This window comes from Coenobita brevimanus, chromosome 29, assembly GCF_032717465.1.
Source record: "Coenobita brevimanus isolate Jiangsu-jjx chromosome 29, ASM3271746v2, whole genome shotgun sequence".
Classification (NCBI taxonomy): domain Eukaryota; kingdom Metazoa; phylum Arthropoda; class Malacostraca; order Decapoda; family Coenobitidae; genus Coenobita; species Coenobita brevimanus.
In genome coordinates, this window is record NC_136982.1 from 26375827 (window position 1) to 26401769 (window position 25943).

Here is a 25943-nt window from a genome sequence, read left to right on the forward strand (position 1 = left end):
AGTTATTCATTCCACCAGTATAGCTGGACGTGAGTATTACAAAAATATATACCAGAAGTTACTCACTGCAGCCGGAACACGAGAACTGCTAACATGGCGTTGCTCAACACTATGGTGATACGGAGACGCGGGGTTCTCTTGAAGTTGCTGGTGGCTCTTCCGTCCCTCTGGTTAGTGGCTACTTTAGTCACCATTTCCGACATGCCTGAGAAGGATGGTGGCAGAGGGGGGCCGGTGGAGCTGCCCCCTGCTGTCAGAGTGAGGGATAACCGCCCCCCACAGTCCCCAAAGCAACCTGTACAGCCGCCACCGCTGTCGCCACCGCCGCCACAGCCATAGCCTGAGGTGAAGATAAAACCCGAACTCAAAGGGAAGACGACGGATGAACCGCATGAGGTGAGTGATTTTTTATATATTACACCCGCGCTTGCAGTGCGAGAGGGCTATGACTGGTCTGGTTTGTCTGTCTGTCTGTTAATGAGACCATGAAGAGTAGTTAAAACAATTGGATGGCATTGCACCAGATGTCACAACGCTGGTCAGCTATTAGAGAAACAGGTGATTAATTTTTGGCTAAAAAGTTCATAGGTCAGAGGTTAAGGACAAGGTCAACTCGAACAGTTTTGATCCGCTTTTGACCAATTTTGGTGGAATGATTGAGAGAAGGGAGAGGGTGAAGCGAATAAATGTTAAAAACAATTTTTAAAAATGAATAGGGAGGGAATATACAAAGAATTAGACAGATAGAGTAGTAAGAGAAGAAAAAAATGAGTAGAGAGAAAGGGAGTAAAACAATAACTTGGTGAGTAGGATAAAAATAGGCAAGGACGGAGAGAGGGAGGATAGGAGGGTGGCAGAAAAGAAAGGATGAGTAGGATAGATATGAAGAGGTCGATAGAAAGGGAGATAAATGGCAGGGTGAGAAATGTAGGACGCATACTTGGTGGATACTATTAACCCCTCTACCAGGAGACACCATTATTAAGTTGAAAAATCGTCTGACGGTAGCAAGAAAAAGCTCTTGTGTCGCCGTTAGTGGATTGCTGGAGATTGTTTTACTCATAGCCAGTTAGGGGCCGATCCCAGACAGGTGGAAATAATCTGGCGGTAGCAGGAATAAAATGTTTTCGGTGTCTCACGTTCTGATAGGTTATGAAACTAAAGAACAGAGCTAAAATTATTATGTATACGGTAAGTCGGAATGACACCGTATGCCGCCTGATAAGAGATAAGATAGCGATACAACATGTTTCAGTGAAGTAGCCGACACATTTCCGCCATAGATGGGCGAGGTTTTCGACCTTTTGCAGCCTGTTGCCGGCAACTAAGTGGCAAAAAAAGACACTGATATGGCTCAACACTTACCGGTATCTCTAACAGTTCTTCGTGACTAGCACCATATTTTAGTGTTGGTTACAGCTCAGCATTCAGGACAGACAGAGCAGTTTTAGGTCAAGGTAAAATAGATAGAGGATTCACTCTCCCACTCCGTTCCCAACAATGACGTTTCTTATCTCGCTCCCTACAGTGTTGTCTTTTGTAGTTTTATTAATCGCAGAAGTGACTTCCTGTAGTGATGAGATTAGAATAAAACTTTGCAAAACTCATTCAGTATGCAGTGCATTCATAATATGAATAAAATCATATTGCGGTAGCAAAAATCGGTTTAAAAAAAAACGTAATCGGAGTGAAAGGGTTAGTCTTCCACCTACATCCCCCTCATTACCAGAGCCCTTCCCTGTGCTGCATAAAATTCTGATGATAGAAAAAAAAAAATCATTGCAAAAGGTCTGTCTTAAACTGCCAGCAACATAAAATTCGTATTGGGTATAAAACCAGAATGTAAAATGAAATAATCATACTATATAAGTTAATGGAAGATCGTTGTAAAAAACGCGTCATCGTATTAAATAAGTTAAAGGGAGATTTTAACACTTACACAACGAAAGGTCTTATCCAGGCTGCATAAAATCGTGTGGGGATAGCAGATATGAGCGGCAGCATCACATTCAGGAAATTAAATGGAGATTTTTTTCAAATCCTTTATAATGGCATGTGTATAAATAACTACTGTAGTTGTTGCTTCCTCTACTTGCCATTCCATATATTATGTATGGGTATTTATTCAGCATAGAACGAAGTCAGAGTAAGGCAGTAGCCTATATGTCCTGACCAGGATGCATCCAGGACTTCTTAGGGCAAATTGTGTTCCCTCACGTCTGCACACAGTATCGAGACAAAGCCACTATCACACAGCTCGGACCGACATTTCTCCACCTGTCGAATGTAACAGTACCTTTAATCAGTAAATTTTCAGCATTATTCTGCTTCCTCTAAGACCCTCCAATAGTTGTGTGAAACGAACTAATACATTTTTCACTACAGAAGAATAATTCTAAAAGGCATATAACCGTGAAACTATACAACTAATATATATATATATATATATATATATATATATATATATATATATTTAATACGGTATGTATTTGTATATATAACATTCTGTGGTACTGAATGAGTCAGTGGAGCTAGAGTCAACCCCCTCAGTTTGAGAGATCTTCAGCAACTTGCATTAAAACGTCAAGGGTTTAGCAAAAATAAAATTAAACAAGATGGAGCACTCAAGAGTGGAAAAACACCCGTGTCCATCAGTTGGTCGAAGGGCTGAACATTTGACTTTGCCCTGCAACCTTGACCTTCGACCTGTTGCTCTTAAAATAAAATTACTTTTCCTTGCTTAACCCTTATTTCCACCAAGTTTTATTTAAATCAGATAAGAGCTGTTTTTGACCTTGCCCTGTGACCTTTCCTGTTCACCTAATAGAGATGTATGGTATGTAGGAGGACTGCTGGGCCTTGATAGCAGGCTGTGAAGCCTATGCCCAGAGTCGGACACACACACACACACACACACACACACACACACACACACACACACACACACACACACACAAAACTTTTCTTGTGACCATGACTTCTGATGTTCACAAATTCGATTTTCTTTATCCTTGCCCTAGCCCGAGGCCTTCCACAAAGTTTGGTTTGAATCGGAAGAAAACTGTCTTACGTTGACCTTGCCATGTGACCTAGACCTTTGACCTATTATTCTTAGGGCAAAGGCCAATCCCTTGCCTAATCCTCAACCCATGCAAGAAGTTTGGTACACGCGCGTGCGCATACACACCAGCGCACGCACTCGCACAAGCACACGCACACACACATGCACAAGCACACCAACACGCACACGCACACGCACAAGCACACGCACACTCACATGCACAAGCACACCAACACACACACACGCACAAGCACAAGCACGTGCAAACTAGCATACAGGCGCACACGTGCACTAGCACACACACAAGCTCTCTCTCTCTCTCTCTCTCTCTCTCTCTCTCTCTCTCTCTCTCTCTCTCTCTCTCTCTCTCTCTCTCTCTCTCTCTCTCACACACACACAAACACACACACACACACACACACACACACGTTTCGCAAATGCTGGTGTAAAAGTAAGCCATTGTGCTGACGTAATGTATAAATAACAAAACTGCATCGGTATATCTTGTTGCTAAGCTTAATTTCTGACTATTGTATTATGATTATGACTTTTAAATAAGCTGCGTTTTAATCAGTATAACACACCAGACAGATACAAGTAACGTATTGTCAATCCAAGAATCTGGCAAGTGTTCTGTATGAACCAGTTAAAAGTTATGATATTGTTTAAAAGCTGGTTCTGTTTGTCACTAATTACCGAGCTTATCCCTTTATTACTGAGCCTCATCCTTCACCGCCAGGTGTGAATTTCAGTGAGATCAATAAAATCGTCCGTAATATACTGTATTATGGCAGGAAGATGTGTATTCTCAACCAGAGCATTAATCGTGTCAGCTTTTAACATTTGTGGTGCCTTAGGTTTCCCTTGAGCACAGTAAAGTGGTCTGAGGTTAAAAAAATTAAAATGCAAGGTGGGTGAATAGCACCAAAGGATATAAAGGAAGCTTTGTTAACCCCCACAGTCCGATGACGTATTTTGTTTATTATATTTTTGTACTGTTAGATGTCTTTCTTCAGCTTACGACAGCACACAAGTACTGCAGGGATAAGTGATGGCTGCATCCAACAACTTTGTTTCAAAAAGTTTATCCCAAAGTGAAAATGATAGTCTGGAGATAGCTATAAACACAATGCGTCATTGGACTGGAGAGGTTAAAGGTATTGGATGTTAAAAAAAAAAAAAGTGTGAATGAGTGTGGCATCCTTAGCTGTGCATATAGACACATTTATCACTGTTGTTTGTGGACTCGGTGTGGAGACAGCCACCACTTGTTTGTACAGCGGCAGTACTGAGTCACTCGTAAATGAACCATACCCTGTCCACGTTAACAACCTGGCCTGAAATTGCCAGCTATTATACTCTGTACTCTTTAATTTTGTCTAAAATTTCCAGTATTTCTGTGTCTTGAATACTGAGCTGTAAGAAGATAGCAATGCAAGAATATGGCGCGAGTCATTAAGAAATGTTAGGAGAGAGGTATACAGCCGCAGAATTGTCTTTGTGTGGCAGTGTGCAAATGGAAATTAGTGCACAAGTACGAACTATTGTAACACAGACACCTAAGAAGCTATAAAAAAAAACATCGTTTATTTTCCCATTAACTCAGAAGACATTATTTTTAGTTTACCCTTGTCTCGGACGACTTCATTAAAGTTGTGAGAGCACCCTGTTCGCGAATAAAATCGTCGGGAGACAGCAAGAGCACATTAAAGATCATTTCCCATGTTATACTTACTTTGTTCCTGCGACCTCCAGATAACTTGATTTAACTTAAGAGAGACTTTCTGAACTAAGGAGGTTAGATATAGCCTTCAGTAACACGTTCCCCAACAAAGGGGTAGCCTTAAACTAAGGCAAATCTTTAGATATATAGTAAGAGTATAATAAAGAAAAATCGTCATAAAGGTTTAACATCATTAATACAATGGTCGGTGGGGGCGCCCATCATCCGCTCACTCAGTGCAGATACTCTGTTCCAGGGTAAACTCTGCAAACTAGGAAATCATTTAATACGCTGGGTGGTAACCATATAACCAACCAGCACTGGTCCCTACATGTCTACAAGTGTGCTGGCGGAGGGTTAGTACCCCTCCCCGGAAAATGCAAACAAAATGCAAACAAAATGCCTCAGACCAGGACAGATCAGCAGGTCACGACCAAGGACTGGACAAAGGTCATTGTACGGATTGCAACATGGAATGTAAGGGATGTGAATCAAAAGGTGAAAGAGAGATTTTCCAGGTGCTTAAGGGTGCAAAAGTGGACATGTGTAAATTGACTGAGACTAAATGGAGAGGTGAGAGTGAGAGAGAGAGTGGAAGTATGGATGGGGTATATGCGTGGGAGAAGGTGAGACTGAGGAGGCAAAAGAGGCAGTATGTATTGTGTGCAAGAAATGGAAGGAGTATATAAGAGAGTATGGATCAGTTGGTTCAAAGATTGTGTGGGTAAGATTGAAAGTAGGAATACAAAAGTGGGCAATTGTGCGTATGTGCCAACGCAAGATCCTGCAAGCAGAGTGAAAGAAGATTTCTGGGCAAATGTGGAAGCGTGCATGGAAAAGTTTGAGAGGAATAAGAGAGTGTTTCTGACTGGAGATATGAATGGAAACGTATAGACTGTAAAGGTGGATGGAGTAGTTGGTGAGTGGGGTGTGTCTCCAGAAGTGGATGAGTATGGCAGTGCTCTAGTGGACATTTGTGCCGGGAGAGGGTTGATGATAACCAGTACCCTCTTCAGGCACAAAATGATCAACAGGTATATGTGGGGAGTGATGAGAAGGGCGGGTGGTGAACTGAATGAACGGAAGGCAATGATTGTGTGTGTGTGGGTGATGGAATGGGAAGGTATGTAATGGATACAAGAGCATACAGGGGCTGAGGGAATGGACATTCTGACCACTACTCGATGGTGGTGAGTCAAGGTACAAATGCAATGGATGAACAAAAGGAGGGAAGGAGGGAAAAAAGGCAGAATATAGAAGAGAAGTAGAGGAGTGATTGAATAAATATGATTTGGAGCTGATGGGGGAGGTGGAAGTTGTGTGCAAGATATTTGTAGAAGAAATCTGTGCAGCATGTGAGGTGGGGTATAGGATGAAGAGTAGACGAAAGGGGGTGCATGGTGGAATGAAGAGATGAGACAAGCTGTGGCGCAAAAGTAGAAAGCATATAGTGAGTGGATGGGAAACAGAGGCATGAAGGAGGTTGGGAAACGGAAGAGAGAGTTATATGTAGAGAGGAAGAGAGAGGTGAAAAGATTAATAAGAGAGAGTAAGAAGAAAATGCAAGAGGAATTTGGAAGGAATTATAATGTAAAGTGGAGGGAATGTAAAAAAAAATGTTCTGGAAGGAGGTAAAGGGCGTTAGGCAGGGTGATAAAGAAGTTGGTAATAGAGTGAAAGATAAAAGTTGTAGATTTATAATGGAGAAGGGAGAAAGAGTGAGCAGATGGCGAGAGCACTTTAAGGAACTGTTCAACATAGAAAATGAAAGTAATGCGAGTATAAGTGGCTGGGGAATGGCTGGGAGAAGGAGGGAGGTGAGAAGGGAGGAAGAGATCAGTAGGATGGAAGTAGTGGAAGCAATGAAGAATGTCAAAATGGGGAAAGCCCCAGGATTTGATGGAGTGTGTGGTGAAATGCTGAAGCATGGGGGAGATATAGTAGAATGGATATGGAAGGTGTGAAGATTGGCCTGGGAAGAAGGTGAAGTCCCTGAGGATTGGAAGTCAGGTATAATTATACCCTCATACAAAGGAAAAGGGGAAAAAGAAGTGTGTGGTTATCACAGGGGCGTTTGTGTTCTTAGCTTAATAGGAAAAGTATATGGTAAGATACGTACTGACAGAGTTGAGGAAACACCAGAGGAATTAGTTGGAGAACAGGGAGGTTTTAGGAAGGGAAGAGGTTGTTTAGATCAGATACGCTATTCATCCTCATGTCTTTAGTGGAAAAGTTTTTAGAGAAGGGAAAGAAGTTGTATGTGGCCTTCACTGATTTGGAGAAAGCATTTGACAGAGTGGATAGACAAGGAATTTGGAAAATACTAAGAATATATGGTGTAAATGGGAAGTTGTTGAGTACCATGAAGAGTATGTATGAGGGTGCTAAGGCTGTAGTGCATGTGGATGGTGAACTGAGTGATTTTTTCTGTCTGAATGTTGGATCGAAGGAGAGATGTGTCATGTCTCTATTGTTCAATCTGTATATGGATGGGGTTATAAAAGAGATACAGTGTAGTGCAGTGGATGTTGGAATGGTCCTAATGAGAGAGGGCAACGTTTGGAAACTTCCTGTACTGTTGTTTGCAGAGAGTACTGTACTATTAAGTGAAGACAAATGGGAACTGCAAGCAGGGATGGCCCGACCGGGGGGGGGGGTCACCCCCCAATGTGTGTTCTGAGTTGGTCAAAAAATTACTGAGTTGGTCAAAAATGGAGAGTGGAGACTTTTTTTTTTTCTAACATAAAACGAGAGGTGTCCAAGATGACAAAATATTTTTTACATACTTTCTTTATATATATATATATATATATATATATATATATATATATATATATATATATACAGTATATTTAGAGGACAAAATACAAAATACTCTAGTTTCCTTCCTCTCAGGGGAATAATCTAAGCCAAAATCAAGTACCATACGGTAATTAGTAAAGGTGACTGGACCCGGACCCCCTTCACCCATGGAACGGTGGCAAAGGGGGGGGGGTCATAAATTTGGTTTATTTATATCTATTTAGTAGGGCAAACCGTAACGCCGAACGGATCAAGTTGGTCAAAACTGTCCTTACCCTCCACCCCCAATCACATACTCCTCGGGCCATCCCTGCCTGCATGTCTTGGTGAATGAGTTTGGGTGAGTGTGTAAGAAACGGAATTTAAAGGTGAATGTAGGGAGGAGAAATGAAGTCACTGACTGTACTTGTTGAATAATGAGGAAATGGAGAATGTGAGTGCACATAATTACTTGGTTAGTGTGACAAGTAAGGATGGAAGTTTGGAGGATGAAGTGATTGATAGGGCACAACAGGGAAGAAAGGCTTCCGGTTCTTTGAAAGCTGTGATAAGAAATAGGGAAGTAAGCATGAAAGGACGGCAAAAACGTTGCTGCAGGATAGTACTGAGATACCAACTCTAATGTATGGAAGCGATGCTTGGACCTTGTTGGAAGGACACAAGTGTGAGAACAGTGAAAATGAGTTATTTAGAGGAACATATGGTTACATGGAGAGGCAGAATGACAAATGAGGACGCGAAAGAGCGTTGTGATGTGGATGTGGATGTGATAGAAAGCGTTAGGAGAAATACACTGATGTGGTTTGGCCATGTGGAGAGGATGGGGCGCGAGAGACTAACAAGGAGAGTGACGTGAGTGAGGTGGAGGGGGGGAGAGGGAAGGGGAGGCCGAGGGTGAGGTGGAGAGGTGGAATGGAGAGGTACACTCGCACCAAAAAGTATCGGTACACACTTGACGCAAAACTGTTTGAGACACCAGACGATGGCTGCTGGAAACTGAACAACGATTTTTCACCATGCTGATAAACTTGCGTTCTCACGGATGCTATACATGGCTCGTTTGCGACATTTTTTAGTCCGTATTGTTATTATATGTTCAGCAAAGTGGTTACAGCTAAATCTTACCGAAAATTCACGAGCTATAATGATCATTTCGGATATCATCGTGCCCTATCTGCGCGATACTTTTTGGTGTGAGTGTACAGTTACCTCCACTTCTAACGAGTACAGCCGGTGGTGTGTTTGGTGAAATGTGGCACCACTGTGTTTGTTTACATCGTAGTAATAGTAAGTGAATGGGCAGACCCGGCCGAGCTTCCCCTCCGCTACAGTATCTAGTACTCACAGAAACAATGTTCTATCTTCATATTCTGTCTGCAAACCCAAGTATCTCCCTCGTATGTACAGTGGAAGGTAGGGGGAAAAACAAATAGTAATAACACTGGATCCCATTGCTTCTCTGACAGGAGATGACTGTGAGGCGAGGTGGAAGGGAGGGGAGGGGGGACAGGTGGTGGGGGCGCATGTATCGAAACTTTGTCGTGTTTCGTTTAGAAAAATGAAGGATGTGATTATACAGATGTTCTGAGGTGATCTGTAACTCTGTATGCAATAACTTGTATTGGATGAATGTAGGAGTCTTAATGTTGGTCATACAATGAGGTGAACAACTGTAGCTGAACATAAATGTTAGAAGGTGTGATGTCCTGCGTCTCGAAATGTGGTTCACCTGAGTCTGAGTCTAGCGAGTGTGCGACTCAACTGCTGTAACATTTTTGTGGCTGAATCAGGGAGGCATAAATGATTCATGATGAAGCATGTGACACATCGTTCATGCCATGTTGTGCATCGTCCACTTTGTTTTATTGTAAGGAAAAACACTCATTATATTCTCAAACCATGGTATAAATAGATGTCCTGTTGCATAGGATTATAGCTACTTTCAGTGTTGGACAGCTGTTGGCTTACTGTGCGAAAATGTTTTGCAGTCATCATACTGATGGATCACGCAGAGGTAATGAGATACTGTATTTGCATAATGATTGCATATCTTGTATTATAATAACTGAGATAACGGTGATCCGGATGTTCAGTCCACAAATGATGTCGCTTTCTTCGAGGTGCTATTTCATTAGGTAGGATAGTTGTGACACAACATCCACAAATTGATCATCGTATATTACACTCCCTCTTTAAAACATGTATTACACATTCAGGCCCTCTTTAGCTCCAAACGCATTATACCATTTAATCGTGTGTCTACACTCACACACTCTTCATCCAGAGGGAGCAATATTTCCTTTACGAATACCAATCATCGCATATGTTGGTGATGACCCTAATCCCACCTGCCCACCTCCTCACTCGCTCCTACTCCATAACAGTCCACTTCCACACACATCTAACTACCAAGCTGGGTGGTAAGCCCTCCCATCCTCTCTATTCCTGCAATATTTCCTTCCTCTCCTAATACTTCGTCCCACTGATCAACCCCTCCTGAAGTATACCCCCTTACCCACCAAATATTCTAATCTATTTCTAACTGCCTTGGGAATATCGTTTTCGGTGTTCAGCGTCATGGGACACGGCATCACAGATATCCGTGATATCAAAATCTGTTGTCGAACTTGTTATTAGGAATCTTGTATGATGGCTCTTAACAACTATACCATAACGACGTTTCGCTACCCATCTACAGACCACCACCACCACGGTGCCCGGCGCATTACACGTCATGATATTGTAGGTCTTGCATCCCTTTGTCCTACGACTGATATACTATGTGTGTCCATTGTCTGTCATGAAATTACAAGGATAGTATCGGGCCAATGTTCATTGTTACAGAGGCACTCCGTTGGTGTAGGTTTGCTAGGAAAATAGCGTAGCCTAGCCTTGTTTGTGCAAGGGTTCAGTAATGTAACTGGTCATTCCAGATCCATGTTAACACAGTAGATGACGCCTGCAATGATTGCGTGATAAACGGATGTATAACGAACTGCACCACTGGGCAACATTATGCATGTTTGTCCGTTGTCTGCCATTATAACACAAGGTTTTAGTATGTAGCCACGGCTACACAAAATATATCGGTGGCGTGGTGCTGCTGGGAGAGTGTAAAATTGCTTATAGTCTACGTGTGTTTGTGCAGGGAGTCTGGTAATACACTTCACCAACTTATTTGCACTCATGCCAAGATAGCAGCCAAAGTCGCGGTTTTGGTGACTATACTGACTGACCATTGAACACTCTTTCACATCCCAGCGGTCTGAATGAGGTCCTGTTTTCAGCCAATAGAAACATTAAGTAGTGCAGTGAACAATGCAGTTTTATATGTAAAGTAAGGGGTGTTTTATGAACCATGTCATCATACAGACTTATACAGTATAACACAACCAAGAGTAAGCTGGACCTACAGTAGGATAAAGGTTGAGTGCTGCTGGAGCGTCCAAGTAAACGTAAGCAACATTGGTGCACCAGCACCTGGAAGGTAAAACCCATCCACCGTGCTTTGGAAAAATACCCCCGGGTTCTGAAGCTACCCCACGTCATCCAGTAGATTTGCATAAGCTCATTGATAAGCCTGCAGTCTCGTTTTAGTGATGCGATTTGATAGGGAAGTCAATAAGATCTCGTTATCCATTATACGAGGAAGGGCCGGAATTTTGTGTGTGTGTGTGTGTGTGTGTGTGTGTGTGTGTGTGTGTGTGTGTGTGTGTGTGTGTGTGTGTGTGTGTGTGTGTGTGTGTGTGTGTGTGTGTGTCTCTCTCTCTCTCTCTCTCTGATAGCCTGTAAGCAAGGAGGCTTGTTATGCTCACACTGTCACCGGTGGGTGATATGAGGCTACCGTCATTGTAGAAGGACACCCAAGAAGCCAAGGACCACCCTATCCTTCCCTGGGTCTGTTATGTCGTATTTTAGCAACCTGTAATGACAGTGAATGCATCAGTCTGTCTGTCTGTGTGTTAGTCTCTCTCTCTCTCTCTCTCTCTCTCTCTCTCCACACACACACACACACACACACACACACACACACACACACACACAAAATTCCGGCCCTTCCTCGTATAATGGGTAACGAGATCTTATTGACTTCCCTATCAAATCGCATCACTACAACGAGACTGCAGGCTTATCAATGAGCTTGTGTAAATCTACTGGATGACGTGGGGTAGCTTCAGAACCCGGGGGTATTTTGCCTAAAGGGCGGTGGTTGGGTTTTACCTTCCAGGTGCTGGTGCACCAATGTTGCTTACGTTTACTTGGACGCTCCAGCAGCACTCAACCTTTATCCTACTGTAGGTCCAGCTTACTCTTGGTTGTGTTATACTGTATAAGTCTGTATGATGACATGGTTCATAAAACACTCCTTACTTTACATATAAAACTGCATTGTTCACTGCACTACTTAATGTTTCTATTGGTTGAAAACAGGACCTCATTCAGACCGCTGAGAGGTGAAAGAGTGTTCAATGGTCAGTCAGTATAGTCACCAAAACAGCGACTTTGGCTGCTATCTTGGAATGTGTGTGAATATGTCGATGAAGTGTATTACCAGACTCCCTGCACAAACACACGAAGTCTATAAGCAATTTTACACTCTCCCAGCAGCACCACGCCACCGATATATTTTGTGTAGCCGTGGCTACATACTAAAACCTTGTGTTATAATGGCAGACAACGGACAAACATGCATGGTAAAGGAAATATTGCTCCTTCTGGATGAACAGTGTGTGTGTGTGTGTGTGTGTGTGTGTGTGTGTGTGTGTGTGTGTGTGTGTGTGTGTGTGTGTGTGTGTGTGTGTGTGTGTGTGGACAAACGATTAAATTGTATAATGCATCTGGAGCTAAGGAGGGCCGGAATGTGCAATATTTGTATGAAAACTAGTGTGTGAATATTTTAAAGAGTATAATATGCGGTGATCAATGTTTGTGGATGTTGTGTCACAACTATCCAGACTAAAGAAATAGCACCTCGAAGAAAGCGACATCATTTGTGGACTGAACATCCGGATCACCGTTATCTCAGTTATTATAATACAAGATATGCAATCATTATGCAAATACAGTATCTCATTACCTCTGCGTGATCCATCAGTATGATGACTGCAAAACATTTTCGCACAGTAAGCCAACAGCTGTCCAACACTGAAAGTAGCTATAATCCTATGCAACAGGACATCTATTTATACCATGGTTTGAGAATATAATGAGTGTTTTTCCTTACAATAAAACAAAGTGGACGATGCACAACATGGCATGAACGATGTGTCACATGCTTCATCATGAATCATTTATGCCGCCTTGATTCAGCCACAAAAATGTTACAGCAATTGAGTCGCACACTCACTAGACTCAGGTGAACCACATTTCGAGACGCAGGACATCACACATTCCAGCAATTGTGTTTAGCTACAGTTGTTCACCACATTGTATGACCAACATTAAGACTCCTACATTCATCCAATACAAGTTATTGCATACAGAGTTACAGATCACCTCAGAACATATGTGGAATCACATCCTTCATCTTTCTAAACGAAACACGACAAAGTTTCGATACATGCGCCCCCACCACCTGTCCCCCCTCCCCTCCCTTCCACCTCGCCTCACAGTCATCTCCTGTCAGAGAAGCAATGGGATCCAGTGTTATTACTATTTGTTTTTCCCCCTACCTTCCACTGTACATACGAGGGAGATACTTGGGTTTGCAGACAGAATATGAAGATAGAACATTGTTTCTGTGAGTACTAGATACTGTAGCGGAGGGGAAGCTCGGCCGGGTCTGCCCATTCACTTACTATTACTACGATGTAAACAAACACAGTGGTGCCACATTTCACCAAACACACCACCGGCTGTACTCGTTAGAAGTGGAGGTAACTGTACATGAGAGAGGGGGGGCTGGGGGGAGGGCAGTGAAATGGCGGGGGACAGTGCGACATGGAGGCGATTTGTTTGCGGTCATTCCTTACGGGAATGAGGCGTTTGGCAATAGATAGATAGATAGTTGGTATTCATGACTTTATTGTCTTTACTTTCAGGCAGTTTTTCTTTATACTGAAGGAGACGATCAGTAAGGGAAAGGTTAATGAGGGCTACACAAAAGACTGCCTGTTCGAAAATTCTCTTATAAAGCTGAACTGTAATGGTCTGGTGATGGCAAGAGCACTTGGAGATATTGGTCTTCGTAGTTTTGAGGCTGACAGTCCTGTGCCGCCGTCATGGCCTTACTCGACGGTAACAGTGTAGTGAGTCGATAACCACTGCACTGAGACACGCAGGATATTACACTGTCACCAGGGGGAAAAAAAACAAAAAAAACTGGTGTTCAGTGAGAGGTAAAGGTTGTAGAGTCTTTTGCTCTGCCCATCAGTCCTCCTCCGATATTCCTTTATTTCTCCACCGATACTCCTTCCTTCCTTCCTCCGATACTCCTTCATTCCTCCTCCGATACTCCTTCATTCCTCCTCCTCCTCCTCCTCCTCCCCCTCCTTTTTTTAATACCCAATCTAATCCAGTTCAGTAGCTACCTCCTTTCCTCCTCCCCCTCCATCACCCCCTCTTCAAATAAAAAAACGCGGAACGTCCAGGAGCAGTAACCACAACGTAAATACCCGCAGAGTCAGAACACCAACTGTTTGGGACGGAGTTAGAGTCTTCTGTGTTAACGCACGTAGTCTACGTAACAAGTTTGAGGATTTAGAATCTCTTATTTACCTAGAAAATTATGACATTGTTGGCATCACAGAGTCCTGGATTAACACATCTGACCGTGACACTCTGGCGGAATACTCATTAACAGGGTACAATATTTTCAGCTGTGAGCGACCACATCGAGCTGGTGGCGGTGTTTTACTATATGTGAAAACTAGTCTCCACCCCCTTGTGCTATCCAAACCCAGTATTACCAACACAGATGCCAGTTATGTTCAGCTAAGTATTAATTCACACAATATAAATATATGTCTCGTCTATCGTCCTCCAGCACAGTCAACTGAGACAGATGAAAAACTTTATGATCAAATTGCGGAAATTTGTTGTCAAGAGGATAGCGTAATTTTTGGAGACTTTAACCTACCGGTAACAAAGTGGGATGAACCGCTAATGGCACACTCAGGACAAGAGCTTTACACGAATCTTTAAGAAAGCGCTCTTTCCCAACACATAGAATACCCAACGAGATGAAACAATATCCTAGACATCATCTTGACTACAAACGATAACCTAGTCAACAACGTTGAAATAGGACCTGAGTTTAGTTCCAGTGATCACCGAATTATACAGTTTAATATTACTACTGAAAAAGTAAAAAAATGGAGAGAAAAGAAAAGGTCCCAGATTATCATAGAGCTGATTTCACTAGGCTCAGAGCGCTACTTGCAGCTGCAGATTGGAATCAAATGTCTGAAACTGATGACATAAACCAAGCATGGGAAATATTCACCAAAAAAATTTAACGAAGCGGTAAAGTCATGTGTGCCACTACGTAACAGGCATCCAGCTGGTAATAGGAAACCAAATTGGTGGTCCAGTGAAATTAAAAGAAACTTAATAGCCCAAAAACAGGCATACCATAAATATAAAACTACACAAAATAATGATGATAAATTACAGTACGAAAATCTACGCCGCATATCGAAAAGACTTATTAAACAAAACACCGTTAACAACGTACCCCTTCATAGTGTCGTGTCACGTCATTATACATTTTTCAATTTATTCGATGCAAATAAAGTAATATAAGCACAGATTAGGATCTGCACAGATAACCCTGAGTTAACGGTCACTACTCTTACTTTTGACCTGTGATGGGCTGTGGATCACTGAGGGTCCCTGTTAGTCAAGTGACCACCATCGGGATTTTTTTAATGTACCAGGGGTCACTGCTTCAGGATGAAACTTGTGTACTTGTCCCACATGGGAGAGTTCCATGTCTCAGTGGAGTGAATGGAGCTAGGGCCTGATTGACTGCTGCCTACCTTAAAAGCGCCAGGCAAGGCTGCCGCACCACCCCTAAACATCCACACTGCGCAGTCCCCTCGTGTCTACAGGACACCCTGTAAACTTAACATAGCGTCACGTAATGTCATTATACATTTTTCAGTTTAGTCAGTGCAAATGAGGTAATATGCAGAAAGCACAGATTAGGATCTGCACAGATAGCCCTGAGTTAACAGTCACTAATCTTACTTTCGACCTGTGATGGGCTGTGGATCACTGAGGGTCCCTGTTAGTCAAGTGACCACCATCGGGATTTTTTTTAATGTACCAGGGGTCACTGCTTCATGATGAAACTTGTGTACCTGTCCCACATGGGAGAGTTCCTTGTCACAGTGGAGTGAACGGAGCTAGGGCCTGATTGACTGCTGCCTACCTAAAAGGCGCCAGGCAAAGCTGCCACACCACCCCTAAACATCCACTCTATGCATTGCACATCCACACTGTGCACTGTGCAGCCCCCTTTTATCTAAGACACCCGTCGTATATATTTCAATCTCCCCAATGCAAAGAAAGCAATATAAGCACAGATTAGGATCTGCACAGATAACCCTGAGTTAATGGTCACTACTCTCACTTTCGACCTGTGATGGGCTGTGGATCACTGAGGATCCCTGTTAGTCAAGTGACCACCATCGGGATTTTTTTTAATGTACCAGGTCACTGCTTCAGGAGGAAACTTGTGTACATGTCCCACAGGGGAGAGTTCCTTGTCTCAGTGGAGTGAACGGAGCTAGGGCCTGATTGACTGCTGCCTACCTCAAAAGCGCCAGGCAAGGCTGCCGCACCACCCCTAAACATCCACACTGTGCAGTGTGTAGTTTCCACGTTATGTCAACAGACTTCCCATAAACTCAATGTACCGGTTTATAATGTCATGCCGTAACTATTGGTTTATTTGATTACTTTCTCTTTCAGGTTACTCAGTCGGGTAGCTTATAGACAAAGTATTATAGAATGTGACTTTTCCTTTCCAGTTTTTCCTATGAAATTTCCATGTCAGTTTTTCCATGCTGCATGGTGGTTTTTCTCACTTTTTCCTGGAGGGTTTGGTGGTGGGGGGAGCCTTCTTGCTTTACTATCCTTATCCTTCAGCATTTAGAGTTAGATCTTGTAGTCATAGTTTTCTCTGTAACAAGCAGCCTCGAAAGGACCATAAGGTCTGTTGCTGTTTGCTTTCCTATGTAATCCTATGTAATCTTCCTCATCTCCTCTTGTCTCTGTCCTTACACCGTTTTTTAATATCTAATCCAATCCAATCCAGCAGTTTCCTCCTCCTCCTCCTCCTCCTCTTCCTCCTCTTCATGACCGCCTATTGATACCTTTTAATACGAGAGTGGCTTTTCGTCTCATTAACTCTCCTCCTCTTACTGACTCCCTTCAACCTCTGTCTCTTCGCCGCACTGTTGCATCTTTATCTCTTTTCTATCGCTACTTTAATGGTCACTGCTCCTCTGAACTGTCTGCTTGCATTCCTCCACCTCTACGACGGGCGCGTAGCACCCGTCTGGCAGCAAACTCTCATCCCTTTTCTGTCCAACTCTCTAATGCAAGAGTTAACCGTTACTCCCAGTCTTTCATTCATGCAACAGGTCAGCTCTGGAACTGTCTCCCTCTGTCTGTATTTCCTCCTGCCTATGATCTCCAGTCTTTCAAACGCAGTGTGTCCAGGCATCTCAAAATGATCGGATCTTGAATTTGGCTCTCTATTGTATTTTGTTTTTCTCTTGGAGGGAACTGTTACTGCGGGCTCATGGCCTTTGGTTCCTTCTTCCTCGCATAAAAAAAAAAAAAAAAAAAGCGTAAACAATGCGTTATTGTACTAACTAGTATATAATCCAGTCAGTACATTCTCGTATTTCCCTTCTTCATCGTCCTTTTCGCCCTCCTCCTCCTCATCCTTCCCTTCTCCTATCTTCCTTTTTATATTCGTCCTCTGCTTCCTTTCTGCCTCATCTTCCTCCTCTACTCCTCCTCCTCCCCTTCCTTCCCCTCGTCCTCTCTCATCCCCTCCCTTCCCCTCGTCCTCTTTCATCCCCTCCCTCCTCTCTCCTTTTCTTCCTCGAGGTCATTTCTACTTCTGTTCCTCCTCATAGTTTTCCTCTCGTTCCTTTTCTCTTTCTACTTCTCTTGTTCAACTTAGTCCCATCTTTTTCTGCTTTCTCTCTCATTCCTCTCGTTTTCATCCACATTACTACACTTTGTTCTCCTCTTCATCTCTTCTTCCCTTCCTCCACCTCTTCATTTCCGTCTCTTCTTCCCTCCCTCCTTCTATTCCAGTCCTCCTCCTTTTTCCTTCCTCCTCCTCTTTCCTTCCTCCTCCTCCTCCTTCTTCCTTCCTATTCCTCTTTCCTTCCTCCTCCTCTTTCCTTCTTCATTCTTGTAGTCCTTCCGCTTTACTTTTCTCCTCTTCCCCTCTCCTCATTATCCCTTCCTCCTCCTAGTCCTCAACTCCTTCTCTCCGTCCCTTCCCGTTCCCCCTCTTGTTTAATTCCTCCTCCTCCTCTCCTCCTCCTCCAAGTTCTCATCTTCCCCTCTTCTTCTTCCCTCCTCCTCCTCCTGCTCCGCCTTAGCGTCTTTGCGATAATGGAGATAATAGCTTGATGGCCTCGCGATGTGCCATTATGAAAACAAGGAGCACCAATTATTGTCCTCTCCTACACCCATTTTTACATGGAGGGTGCAGGGAGAGAGAGGAAGATGGAGGGGAAAACGGAGGCTTTGAAAGACGGAGGGAAGGAGACAGAGGCGGGAGATGGAAAAAGATGGAGGGATGGAGAGAAAGATGGAGAGAAGGAGCGAAAGAGAAACGAAGTGAATAAAGGAGGGAAGATAAGAAAGATGGAAGATGAAGAGGTGGAAAATTGTCGAGGCAGAGATGGGATAAATGATGGTGCTCATTTTTACCGGCTGAGAAGGGTGTGGCGAAGGAAAGGTGGCAAGATACTTGCAAGATAGAAAGGTGAACGGAAGATGAGACAGGAGGAGGGAAGGAGAGAAACATGAATGGATAGATACTGCGATAGAGGTGGAGAGAGAGAGAAAAAAAAAAAAAGAAAACGAGTAGATGAAAAAACAAAAAGTTGAATGAGGTAAAGGCGGAGAAAACAAAATGGTGAGGTGGAAGGAAAGATGTTGAAGCAGTCACCCCATGCCTGATCTCTGGTTTGGGTAAAGGCGTACCACTGTGTAACATTTAGTGTTTCTAGGTTAAATAAAAAATGTGCGTATCAATCTTGTCCGGAACCTTTTGGGCCAACTCCTTCGTGGGAGGCAACCTCTTGGGGACTCACCCTACCTATAACCTGGCCCTGGTGCAGGCCTACCACTAATATTGTGTTCCTAGGTAAAAAAAAAAAAAAAAATGCATTCCTCCCCACTTCTTCCCTGGGGCCTGCCACCGAGGGTTTCAGGGAGCCCCATCCTGCTGATGTGGAAGTCTACCACTGTGCCAACTTTCGTTTGTTTGTTTGTTTATTTGCTTTTTTGGGGGGTTCAAATATAAATGCGGAGCATACCGGCATTTATACATCCACAGGGACCGCCCTCCCACAGGGGGTAGTTCCCCGGGGTCTCACCTTTCCTAAAACCTGCACAGAGGGCAGCCCTGGAATTTCCCACTTTACCTGCAATGCTCTCATAGTGGAGGTCTACCGTTATGCAAATCTGGTTTTTCCCATGCGCTCAGGGACGCTTCCTGTTGCCAGAAAAAGCTTTTTATCAGAATCACTTCCTCCTCCTCCTGTCCTTCTTCTCACTAGAGAAAAGCCGGGCATTACCCACTGCCCGCGGACGCTGTCGGGTGGGAAAAAGGTAGAGGGAGAGACTGATGGCAATATAGATAATAAAGTGATGATGATTATGATGAAAATACGTTATTACATATTTAGACAGAGGTGGAAGAGGAGGTTGTGCCATTATGATAACCAAGAGGCCTAGCAACAGTCTTCACCCATTTCACATGCAGGGAGAAGTGGAGAGATGGAAAGATAGAGAGAAGATGGAGAGAAAGGTGATGGGGCGGGAGAGATGGAGAAAAAGGTGAATGAAAGGAAAGAATGATGGAGTGATGGAAAACGTGTGATAGGTGTAGTACTAATGAAAAGAATGATGGGGAAAGAGATGGAGAGGTGGAATGAAGGGTGGATAGATGCTGAGGTCGAGATGGAGAGAAAGGAAGATGGAGAGAAAGAAGGATGGAGAGAAAGGAAGATGGGAGGAAAGGAGGATGGAGAGAAGGGTAGATGGTGAGAAAGGCAGTGCGCAGTACAGATGCGGTCAGGAATTTCGCTCCATATTACGACGAACAAATAAAAAACTCTACATATTGTCCTGAAAAATCTGCTGGGTTCCGAAGAGTGCATCACTAGGTTTAGAAAATTAGTGTTCACTCTCCCGTTATTTATCGTAATGAAGTGGGTCGGTAGTAGAGTCCGCAACAGTACAAACAGATCTAGCGACTGATAAAGTGACTTCGATGAAGAGGTTGATACATGGACCAGAAAGTACCACAGAGCGTTGTGGATAAGCGACGGCTGTTCATTGCGGTCGAACTGTACATGTTAAGCGTTCACGCTAAAAAGTGTGGAAGTGGTTCGAGCGAATAAGTTTCCTAATGTTGATGTTATAGCTTGACAATAGAAAAAGAAAAAAAAAGTGTCATCCCATTTCTCTGGTATGAACGCATATTTTGGAATTATTCATCATATTTCAGATGTCCATGCATGCTATCAGTTAAGGGGCTTTGAACTTCACACCTAAGCATGGTGGGTCACACACTTGACTCACATTGTTACGCGCAGTTTAGCGCCTTTTGACTCTTTTCAGTCGTATGTTGGCGAGTTTACGACAGAAAACACTGACGTAAGGGTGCATTCACACTGAGGCCGGAACCGAACATATTCAGGCGCAAACTGTCCGATCATGTAGGTACTGTGTCTTGTTTCATGGGTTATGTTCTGCACACAGTTTCTTACTGCCACACGCGATATACTGTATATGCCACTGAGAAACGGAATGGCCTGACAGTGAACCAATGAAATAAACTTTTCTTTGTACGTTCTTTTACCAGCATGACGTCAGAAAAGGTACTTTCTGTATGAATGCACTCTAACCGTAATTACTCCTCCATAAATTTTCCTAGTATGTGCTGTAACATTAATAATAACCGAGAAAACACAATTATGGTGCCTTTTTTCAGTAGTTATCCAAGCGTACTGAGAAAAAGTAACACCAAGTACTTATTCATAAGCTCTTCAACGGTAGCGGTAAAACTCCCCGACGTAACAGTTCTTGATGCCGTTTGATGCTCAGTTCCTTGCTGACTGGATTTTTGAAAAGCAATATGGCGGCGGATTTTCAGAAAATTCACCTGTCACGAATCACTTTTTTCAAGAGTTTTCCAGTGATGTGCATAAATTCATTGTAGTTTTTACTTTCCCAAACAATTTAGTTTTAATGCTCCTTGGTGCTCGATTTGATGCTTTTTATCAATATGGTGGCGATTTTTGGAGAAGTTGCTGAAGTAACACATTTTTTTTTTTAAATGAAACTCTTGACGTTTTGTAAGCTTCCTTACTATGTGCATAGATTCGTAGTAGCATTAATAGTATTCACAACACATTCGGTGCTATTTGACGCTCGATTTTGCGCTGTTCGTCTATTTACAGCATTATGAGAGTGAGTTTTTGAGACGTCAAATAAGTAACTCCTATTATATTTTCATAAGGTGTCCAGCAGTGTGCATAAATCCTCCGTGAATTTGTCCCGGAAATAACAATTTTGATGCAATACGTGGTACAGGCGCCTACAACCTGCTGTTTGTTAATGGTGAAGCGAGCAAAGCCAGCAATGAACAACAACCACCAGAGAACGAAATTTTAAATCATTACCTAGTCTGACTGAATCTGATTGTCTAGTCTAATCCAGTTCGTCTAGTCTAATCAGCACACGTCATGTAACCTAAAGTGCTCTTAACTGTCCATATGTACCCACAAAGGGCAGCTAAGGTTGGGTGGTGAGTCTGCTTTTTGTTCAGTAAAAAGGTCAGTAGTGTTTTGTCGCAGTTTTTGGTCTTTTGAGGCGCACGGAGAAATGTGCGAGCTGCTTTGCAACATGATAAATAGAAAGGGAAACACGTGGATTCAGAGAGTAAGAGAAACAGATACAGAACTAAACCAGTGTGTTAAAATTAGAGATACGAGAAAGAAAATTGCGAAATTGTAGGATAAGAGGTGGGAGAGAGGAAATTACGATAGATACGTGTGCTATCGGGAATTCCACACAGCCGCCAGCTTACCAGTATTTCAGCTTCTTTTATTTTTTGTATTCTGTATAACCTTTCCCTTCTGCGTCGTCCTTTACACTTGAGTGTGTGTGTGTGTGTGTGTGTGTGTGTGTGTGTGTGTGTGTGTGTGTGTGTGTGTGTGTGTGTGTGTGTGTGCGTGCGTGCGCGCGCTAACAAAATATGAATGCCTGATCCAATTGGAGTCAGAATTGGCATATACATTGTGTGTGAGGACAGGATGAAGTAATTATGGACTGATTCAGATCAAGTTACGAGTCACGGTAATGAGTTATTCAGCTTGGGTAGAACCTCTCGCACTGAAGGAGATGAGCAGTCTCCTCTAACCCTTGCAGTACAGTTGACGTCTTTATTAGTTTATGCCTTCATCTAAGGCTGTTCAGATTTACTCCGTTCTCCTCCATCTCCCATTTCTTTTCCTGTCCCTTCCTTACCTCATTCTTTTCTCCATTCGCCTCTTCCTTCTGTATCCCATTTCGTACCTTTCTCATCCCATTTTCTTTCTTCCTCCCTGGTCATTCTCCCTACCCCCAACTCCCTCAACCCCACCCGATCTTCCTACCCATTCTTTCCCACCCCTGGTCCCTCATCTCCACACCCCAGTGCCCCACCCCATTTCTCTATTCCCTCTTCCCTACATCACACTCCCACCCCTATTTGTCACCCTGTTAATTTCACTTCATGTTCCCACCTCTGAATCCTCACCTTTATCTCACCTCCCTACCCATTCTTCCCCACCCGTATCCTCACCTCTCTCGCACCCCAACATCTCTCACAGCTGTCCCCACCCAAGCCAACCACTTTCCTCACCCCCTTTCCCCCACTAACCTTCCCCCTCCCCGCACTCACCTTCTACCTTTCACCACTCACCTTCTACTCCTTCTCACTCATCATCCCCTCTCCCCACTCATCTTCCCCCTCCCCTGCTCCTCCCCCTTCCCCCTACCCCTCTCCCACACTTTCCCCCTACCTCTCCCCGTCCCCTTCCCCGTACCCGTCTGCCTCCCTTTTTCCCTACCTTTCCCCACCTACGTTCCCCTTTCCCTTTACCCTTCCCCCTCCCCCTCCCCCTCCCCCTCCCCTTCCCCTTCCTGTTCACCCTCTCCTTCCCCCTCCCTCCCCCAGCTGCAGCTCAGAGAAGCGCGATATACTATCTATCTATCTATTGCCAGACGCCATGATCCCTTAAGTGGTGGGCATTTGACTTTGAGTTATTGGTTATATGGGGAGGCGCACTAACCCTCCACCAACCCACTTGTTGACACGTAGGGAGCACGTATGGGTTGGTTATATGGTTACCACCCAGCGTTGTAAATGGTTTCTTGGCTTACAGGAAACCAATTTGGCTTGTCACTCAATGTAAAGCCACCTGTAAAGGAAAGAAGAGCAATAAGAAGTGACAGGAAAGATGGGAGATATAGGAAGAGAGGAGGGCAGGCACAGAAAAAGAATGATAAAGCGATCGGACAAATAATTTTACGTGGCGTGTCACCGTATCTGACAGTAACAGAAAGATGTACAGTAGTTCAGTCTGAGAAGAATCACATTTAACACGTTCAGCCAGAGCGCGTCATTTTCACTGTAGTCCTGCTGCTGACAGACGATTCCTGCCAACCTTCTGAGAACACATAAGTACTGAAGGAGTTATTGAAGGCTATAGCTGTAAAATTTTAGCTCGTAAAGTCTCTCATGAGTCGAATAAAACAGGATTGAGATGATAAGAATAAAAGACGTACTCGGTCTGAACGGGTATTTTTGTGTGAAGGTCGAACCCATACAGTTGATGTGGGCTGGTCCTGGTTTATTAATGCACAGATCCCTTGGTGTAGGTTAGTGTAAGAAACGCAAGCCCGTGTTGTCTTGAGCTTAGTAGGTCTTCTAGCGCTTCTTCACCCGCAATTTATCTCGGAAAAATATAAATTATTATTGTCTTCCATGTTACTTTTTATATTATTATTGTCGACATAGATTGCCTAAATAACAGCCTACCCGAGAATATTAATGTCTTACGCGGAAGTAAACTGGTAAGGAAGGGGTGCTAGAAGGCTTAAGCTGATGAGAATACGTGCTTCAGTGTCTATCACGGAGAGCTGAGCTCCGACACAATGATAACTTCCTCTTTCGTTTTAATCCGGATACAACCAGACAATTTATAGAACCTTGGAAGATCTTTAGTATGAAAGAGTTAGACTATATCAGTCCCCTACCGTTAGAAAAAGTCTTCCCGACATGAGAGCAAGAATACAATAAAAAATGATGTCCTAGTAGTGAAGGGGCCAAGTTTCCCCACCACTGTCTTTACAGTACTTGGTGCATCAGGACCTTCATCTTCCCGAGCTTAGCAGGCTTAATGGCACCACCAGCAGCTGTTCTCTTGTATATTATTATTTCTTACTGAAATTATCTTATTGCGTAAATAAGATGCATTAGAGCGTAAACGTGGAATGTACATAAACACTGGTAAAGAAAACGTGTTAGAAAGAATGCCTCCTAACCGAACGAGTGTACCGTCTTTGATGTGTCGCCTCCTCACTTACCACTTTAAACCTCTACTACGTTTTCTCCCTGTTTGGTAACCATTATCATGCTGTTTTAGTCCTCTTCTTAGTAGCTTGGATTTGTTGTTAAAATTCTTATATGCACATAGCTGTTTCCCATATATAATTCCAGGATATAATTGCCCGTACGTCCAGTAAGACATCTCAAAATAGGTTACCATGCAAGTGGACATGGTTCGTAGAAGATATCGCTTTCAGTCTTATTTACTTCCTCTTAATACTGATGTGCATTACTTTATACTGAATCTCTAACCCCGTTCATTACGATAGCCACTTCTATGTTTCGTTCTTGCTGCCTACAGACGATTTTGTGCTGATTAAGAAGCAGCCGCGTGTAAGGATTAAAGCAGCATTCATCAACCCCTGCATCACCGTGGCATATCTGTGAGGTGAATACAAATGACTAACGTTTGCCTGAATAAATGAATATCTGGATCCCTAAGTAATAGCTCTCCAACTCGTGTGTGTGTGTGTGTGTGTGTGTGTGTGTGTGTGTGTGTCTTTGACGCTTTCACGTCCAAGACTTTTTTTTCCTTAATATTGATTTCAAAATATTTTATTATTCATACTGGAAGAGGTTGTTGGAGACACTTTCTAACCTCTCCACTGGAAAACATTTCCCTATAGTTAAATGAGATAATCAGAAATAGCATGAATGATATAACGAGTGAAGGGTTGACTGTATAAACTCTGATGAATAAGGCTCATTAATATCTCCCGATAGTTATTTGTGGCGGCTAACGTCAGACGATTTGATTCCTCTGAGGTATGTCATGGTAGTGAAGGAGTTAAGAATAGTTGCTGTAACCCCTCCATAAACCAAGTAAGGTCATGTGTAGGTGAGCAGAATGAAGCACACAAGTCGTTATCGTATTACTGGTGTATAGCAGTAAAGGTTTCCAAGACGTGGTACTGGCCTGTCACACTAAATTATTGCCCACCTCAGCTCCAGCCCCCTCCCTACTCCCACTCCCGTAGGTGCATCCTAAATAGCCCTCCATAATTCACACACACACACACACACACACACACACACACACACACACACACACACACACACACACACACACACACACACACACACACACTTTCTTTTCCCTCCAAATCCTTCAAAATGCTGCTCATTGTCATCACTCTGTTCTCTTCCTTCCTCATCCCTTCCCCATCCCTGCCTATCACTAACCCTGCTTCCTCCCACAAGGTTTGTTTCTCCATCACCAACAGAGCGGTCCTGGTGAGGTGAACAAGCCACTAGTGCTGCTCGGTGACTTCCCACCTTCTCTTTCATTCCCTCTTCCTTTCCCCTTTTCTCGACCCACCAGTTCTATCTCTTCTCCGTCGGTCTCTGTTATCATCCCCCTGTCTCTCCACACCTTCTTCATGCTAATCCACATCAACCTCAGTTCTTCTCTTTCTTCCCGTTTATCCCTCCTTTCTCTCTCTCTCTCTCTCTCTCTCTCTCTCTCTCTCTCTCTCTCTCTCTCTCTCTGTCCTCCT